The 7,078-nt window shown below is 37.3% G+C and overlaps 1 protein-coding gene across 1 annotated transcript in view; it reads left to right on the top strand.

Moving 5' to 3' along the window:
* FSTL5 (follistatin like 5) overlaps positions 1-7,078 on the top strand; it is a 512,268-nt gene that overhangs the window by 29,527 nt on the left and 475,663 nt on the right. The gene's annotated exons all lie outside the window — the stretch shown is intronic.

Genomic DNA, 7,078 nt, shown 5'->3' with positions numbered 1-7,078 from the left:
TAGTAAATAAAATTTTACAATCCTCTCACTCATTAACATTAGAATGTTCATTATTTTTTAATAAAGGTAGCATTTGCATTAATGGCAACCTCAGTAAAATTTCTGACGAAATCTTCTCCTGAAAATCACCATGGGCAAAATGCAAAGTAAACGATGTGTAATATCAATGCAGTTTTATTAGTCAAGTATGCTACTTGTTGCAGTAAACAATTACTAAATCTGTTGTGATTTAATATGGTAAAATGCAGTTTCTTACACCTGTTCAGTATGCATTTTCCAGGTTTGGCTGTGCTAGGCTTTGCATTATGTCCAAAAACCCAGGCTTCTTCCTAGATGGGCCTATTATATCATGTCCATTGGGTCCTCTCCATTCAGCCAGTGAGTGTGGAAATAGAATAAGGGTCACTCCTAGAAGGTTTTTATGAGCTAAGTTAAAAGCAACACACATTTCTCCACCACGTTGCACTGGCCAGAACTCCGAGGTGACTATCCCTAGCTTCAAGGGATGCTGGGAAATGCAGTCCAGTTTTGTGCATAAGAGGAAATGAAATGGGTTTGGTGAATATTAATCTCTTTCGTATCTGTCATATACCTTTATTTTGCACTTGATCATAGCCAAAAGGCCAAGAAGTGATTTTATCTTTTATTATAGAGAGGTATTTTGATAAATTCCAGTTAGACTTTGATGAAACTGATGGGTTAATGGGGAAAAATAACTACAAATAGATGCAGAAAAAATACTTGAGTGGATATCATTACACAGTGCCTGTATGAGTCCTGCTTGTTTGACAAGGGTTTATCCTTTCTAGACTTCATTGCCCTTGTACAATAACTGAATTATGTTAGGCGTGGTCTCTACTGAATGTTTTCCTGTGAAGATGAATCATAGTCTTAAAAGGCTAGTCTTAAAGAGAAAGTTAATTAAATTTGAAGATTGACAATTGAAGATCAGGGATTGTTTGATCAGTAAAAGGGGTTGCTCATCTATGAATTTTGTGCATGTATATAATTGAAGTATAAAATGTAGGACAAATCCTAGAAAATATGAAGAAAGATGAACATAAAAAATAATAAAAGATGCTAAATGTACCATTAGAGATATTATATCAAAAGATGAAAATGAGTGTGAGGCATTTAGAATTTGGAAAGTAAATATTCAATAGTTCAGACATAAAAGGAAAGAGAGAGAAAGAGAGACAGACAGACAGACAGAGAGAGAGAGAGAGGCAGGCTCAGAAACAGAAGAAAATCTATCTGTTTCATAGATAGTCTTAAAGACCTGCCTGAATTTTGAGAAGAGCTTAACAGTGGTAGATAAATTAACATAACTTTCTTGTCGTTGTTTCTGCTATTGGTATTCTTGTTATTCTTTTTTCTTTCTTGGTCTGCGGTCTCAATGTTTAACTTACATGGGCTTAAATCATTGTCTAATACCCTCGAAAACAAGCAACATTAATTTAAGATAAAATACTATCAGATTTACTTTCTAATGCTGGAATGGGATTTGGGGTTTGAGAATTTGTTACACAGACTTTCTTCAGAACTAGTAAATATTGTTCTGCTTGTGAATTACCAAACCAATAAAATGTTAACGGTCATAAATTATGCTACTTTGAAGCTTACCTTGGCAAAGCTTGAAAAATACACTTAAACATTACAGTTTTTAATTGAGGCTTAGAGTCATTTGTGGAGGATAGCTGATATCTGAATTGCTGTGTTGATAACACAGGAATCCTTGAGGTGCTGTAGAAATATTTAGGATGTAATTCAATATCAAGTTTAGCACGTTTGTTTCCTAAAACAAAGGAGGAGCTCTTTTTTCTTCTGTATTGAATATAACAAGGGAGTGGGTATATTACAAATGTGGTGGACCTTTCAAGATATACTAAGCTTTCTGATAAATGAATTATTAATGTTTACTTTCTGATGCAGATAAGGTAATGATTATATGGAAATGTGCTCTCCTGTTGTTCTCTACTTCTCAGTCTATTCACATCTTTTAATGTACTGGCTCTTTTGTATCCAAATATGATGGAAGAATATGGAAGATGGTTATCTCAATACCTCTTATTTATTGAAATAAAATACATTTCTTCTGAGCTAGAGCGCTTTCCCTCAGGTGTTCATGAATATTAATTACTGTGAAGAACACTCTGCTTCTGGTTTTTGTGAATTTTAGTGACTTCTGAATAGGACACCACTTTCTATCTCCTTTTCTTTTTATTTTCTTTCTTTCTTTCTTTCTTTTTCTTTCTTTCCTTCTTTCTTTCTTTCTTTCTTTTTTAAGACAGAGTCTCAATCTCTGCCCTGGGTAGAGTGCCATGGTATCGTTGCTCACAAGAACTTCAAACTCTTGGACTCAAGTGATCCCTTTGCCTCAGCCTGCTGAGTAGCTAGGACCACAGGCACAGCCACATGCCTGGCTAATTCTTCTATTTTTAGTAGAGACGGGTTTTGTATTTGCTCAGTCTGGTCTTGAAACTGTGAGCTCAGGCGATCCACCTGCCTCAGTCTCCCAGAGTGCTAGGATTACAGGTGTGAGACATGGTGCCTGGCCTGTCACCTTTTCTTTTAGAGAACTGTGTTATGTTCAACTCTATTTTAAGGTCCACACATATTGCAACTTGATCTATTGGTCTCTTGGTCTACTGGTGACTTTTCTCCGCAAATCCATTCATATTACTTGAAATATCCATTCATCTATGAATGCTTCACAGGTCTTCCAGGTCTGAGTTAGCTGATAGCTCTATGCACTGTATAACAAAGTATATTGCTCTCTGGGACATTGTCAACTTTTGTTACCTTTTTTTGTTTTTTTTTTTCCCCGGCCCGGTTGGCCGGCACCTTTTTGGGATTTTGCCGTTTTTCTTCTTGGTTTCCTTGTTTTCCGCTTTAGGACTTGTTTTAAATCTTTTTTTTTTAAAATTCTTTTTTGTTTAGGGGGAAAAATTGTTGTTTAGTTTTTTTGTTTATTTTGTTTTATTTTTAATTCCTTTAAATAATTTTTCATTTCATTCCTCTGATTCCCTTCCTTTTGGTATGATAGTTGTAACAGAAGAAAATGTTACCTAACCAATATAAACCTACCTGTCTAACCAATATAAACCTAAGAATTCCTGTCAAAAATAAAATACACATATATACAGTATCACCCAATGCATACCACACCCCCCCCACAATACTTACCTCTCAACACACACACACACGCCCCACAGCAGACAAAGAAGCAAATAAAAATATTCAATACCATGTTGGGTTTTTACTTTTTGTCACTGTATATATACGCTTCTTTAGAAGGTTCATTTATTCTTAGAATTCAAATTGCAAAATAAGATTTCCAAAACACAGTATGTCATCAAAAACACACTGAGGAAAAAATGCCTAAGTATCTTCCTTCTGATTACGTTTACTCATTCTCCAGTTAATATAAATATGAATCAAATATGATTTTCTGTTTATCTAGTTTTTCTAATTTCCAGTTCAGTACTATTTAAAGGGCAAATATATTTTAAAACTTGTGTGTTTAAGTGTGTTTTTAGACTATTCTATACACTTGGAGTTCTTTTTTAAAATTTCAGAATATTACAGGGATACAGAAGTTTTGATCACGTAAGTTGCTTCTTTATAGTTTGAGTCAAAGTTACAAGTGTGCCTCTCCCCCGCAGAGTGTGCCCTGTACCCACTGGGTGTGATGTTACCCGGCTCCCCTGCCTCCTGGATTTCTGATGAATGTTACTTCCAAATGTGCACATGGGTGTTTATTGATTAGTTCCGACTTAATAGTGATTAAATGTGTTTGTTTTTTGCATTCTTGAGATGCTTCACTTAGAAGAAAGGTGTTCAGTCTATTCAGGTTAATACAAAAGGTCTTAGTTCATCTTTTTTTTTTTTTTTTTTACAGGGGAGTAGTACTCCATGGTATAGGTCTGACAATTCAATTCTAGAACTTGTCCCACAAAAAGTGCTACATACCTCATTGCTGAATAGTACTATAATCACCTTCAAAGTACTCCCCTTGGGAAGCTGTGCACTGAGACTAATGCCTAGTCCACCCTCAAAGCAGTCTTTTAGGATGAGCTCACAAACTTAATTGTCAGACCCTGTACAATGACAGGTCTGCTAGCCATGCCAGAAAGAGTTACAAAACTGCTTGGACGGGTGACTAGGCACTGGCATCAGTGCATAGCTTCCAAAGGGGACACTTCAAAGGTGACCACAGTTACATTCAGCAATGAGGTATGCAGCACTTTTTCTAGAACGAGTTTGCAAACTGAATTATCCGACCTCATATACTTATACCATAGTTTATTAATCCACTTGTATATTGTTGGGCACTTTGGTTGTTTCTACCTTTGTAATTGTGACTTGTTTTGCGATAAACATCCAAGTGCAAGTGTCTTTTTCATAAAACATCTTTTTCTTCCTTTGGGTAAAACCTCCGTAGTAGGATTGAGGAATCAAATGACAGATCTCCTTTTAGCTCTTTGAGGTACCACTTCCAGAGAGGCTGCACCCTATCGTCTGCATACATTGCAGTATTTGTTGTTTGGAGACTTTTTTATAAAAACCATACCCTCTGGAGTTAGGTGATATCTCATTGTGGTTTTGATGTGCATTTCCCAAGGGAAACAAGGGTATCCGAAAGGGGGAGGAAGATGTCAAACTATTGTTCTTTGCTGACAATATGATTTTAGATCTAAAACATCTCAAAGATTTTGTTAAGAGACTCCTGGAGTTGATAAATTCTGTAAAGTCTCAAGTTCCAGAATCAATGTACACAAATCAGAAGTGTTCCTATATGCTCACAACAATCAGGCTAAGAATCAAATCCAAGACATATCTTTCACAACAGCAAAAACGAAAATAAAATGCCTAGGAATTTTATTAACCTAATTAGCCAAGGAGGTCAAGGAACTCTTCAGGGAGAACTATGAAGCATGGAGGAAGGAAATCGAAGAGGACTTTAAACAGATGGAAAAATAAATCATGCTTATGGATTGGCAGAATCAAGATTGTTAAAATGTCTATACTACCCAAAGTGATTTACAGAATCAATACAATCTCCGTTAAAATACCAATGTTACTTTTAGCAAATATTAAAAAAAAGTAGTTCTACTCTTTGTATGGAACTGATACCTGTGTTTCAGGTTCTTGATCTCTGTGACTCAAAGCATGAATCCACAGACCACGGATCAGTGGTAATACAGGATTTATTCACAAAGAATACAAAAAGTACAAAAACCAAAGCTCCTGACAGAGAGAACCCAGGTGGGGAACAAGCTCTCTTGCTTTCTTTCTGAAGTCTGTCTCTGGGCTCTCTACTCAGGGGTATATATAATCACAGGGGTTTGTTTTGCCCCAACTTCATGTTTACTTTTAGGGCACAGGTCTTCTAAAGTTATAGCCAGCCTTCCCTTTAGCAGCAGGGGGCCAGAACTCTCAGGCCTGGAAGGGGCCATGAAATTGACCAGTCCTAGAAAAGGTGGGGTTTCCCCATTAGCCAGAAGTAAAAGGGGGAAGGAGACCCCAAGGCGCCAGTGTATCCCCCACAGTTGTCTGGCCCCTCCAGCTACTGGAGCCTCCCAAGGCTCCCCCACTCACCCTCCCGCCTGGTGGCTCCACTGCTGGCTGCTGCTGCACCAACACCACTAGGGCTAAGGCGGCAGGTCTTGGCGTCACCTGTCCTATATCAGAACCAGATGTGACCTCCCCCCATAGCCAAAACAACCTTAAGCAAATAGTACAAACAAGGTTGGCATCCATTTATGAGACTTCAAGCCATGCTGTAAGGCAATAGTGCTACAACAGCATGCTACTGGCACAAAAAGAGAGACATAGACACTATGAGTGGAAGGCAGAGAACCCAGATAGCATCTTCAGACTGCTATCTGATCTTTGACAAAGCAGACATACCCTGGTGGGAAAAAATCCCTCTTCAATAAATGGTGGTGGGAAAATTGGGTAGCTACATATAAAAGACTGCAACAGGATCCACACCTCTCACCACTCACAAAAATTAACTCATGATGGGCAACAGACTTAATTAAACCTAAACTATCAACCTAGAGGAATTCTAGAAGAAAATGTTGGAAAAACGCTATTTATAGACCTTAGTCTAGGCAAATAACTTATGAAGAAGACCTCAAAACAATTATAGCAACAACAAAAAATAATAAGTGGGACCTGATCAAATAAAAAGCTTCTGTACACCCAAGGAAACCATCAATAGAGTGAACAGACAGGCTACAGAATGGGAGAAAATATTTGTATGCTATATATCCAATAATGGGATGATAACTAGAATCAACTAAAAACTCAGCAAATGAGTAAGAAAAAAAAAAAAAAGTCAAACAACCCCAGTAAAAAAATGGGCAAAAGACATGGACCTAAACTTTTCAAAAGAAGAGAGACAAATGGCCACAAACACATGAAAACATGCTTGATGTCTGTCGCTATACTCTGAACATTTTGAGAATTGGCTGTCAGTCAAGAATGGCTCCATAAGGATCATTTAAATAACTTCTGCTGTTGGCTTGGTGCCCGTAGCTCAGTGGCCATGGTGCCAGTCACATACACCAGAACTGGCAATCCAGCCCAGGCCCGTCAAACAACAATGACAACTATAATAAAAAAAAAAAAATAGCCGTGTGTTGTGGTGGTTTCCTGTAGTCCCAGCTACTTGGGAAGCTGAGGCAAGAGAATTGCTTAAGCCCAAGGGTTTGAGGTTGCTGCAAGCTGTGACACCACAGCACTCTACCCAGGGTGACATAGTGAGACATCGTGTAAAAAAAACAAAAAAAACCAAAAAAACTCTCTTAAAAAATAGTAATTTGTGCTGATTGCTCTCTGTCAATCAGGGAAAATTTTTAAATATTCAAAATGGATATGAGTCTCAGTGACTACCATTAGAATAACTCATCCAAATTTTTCTGATATTTTGCAATTTTTAATTGCAAAAAAATAACTTCATCGATATTTGGGGTCTCAAAGCAAGACAAACATCAGTTTTAGATTTTTAACAAAATAGATAATCTCCTTTAACTGATACGATGACCTTTCTTTCTTTATTGCTATCTTT

This window comes from Otolemur garnettii, unplaced genomic scaffold (assembly GCF_000181295.1).
Source record: "Otolemur garnettii isolate 467f Iridium unplaced genomic scaffold, OtoGar3 scaffold00085, whole genome shotgun sequence".
Taxonomy (NCBI): domain Eukaryota; kingdom Metazoa; phylum Chordata; class Mammalia; order Primates; family Galagidae; genus Otolemur; species Otolemur garnettii.
Note: the sequence above shows the minus strand (reverse complement) of the source record. Positions and strands in the feature narration are given on the sequence as shown.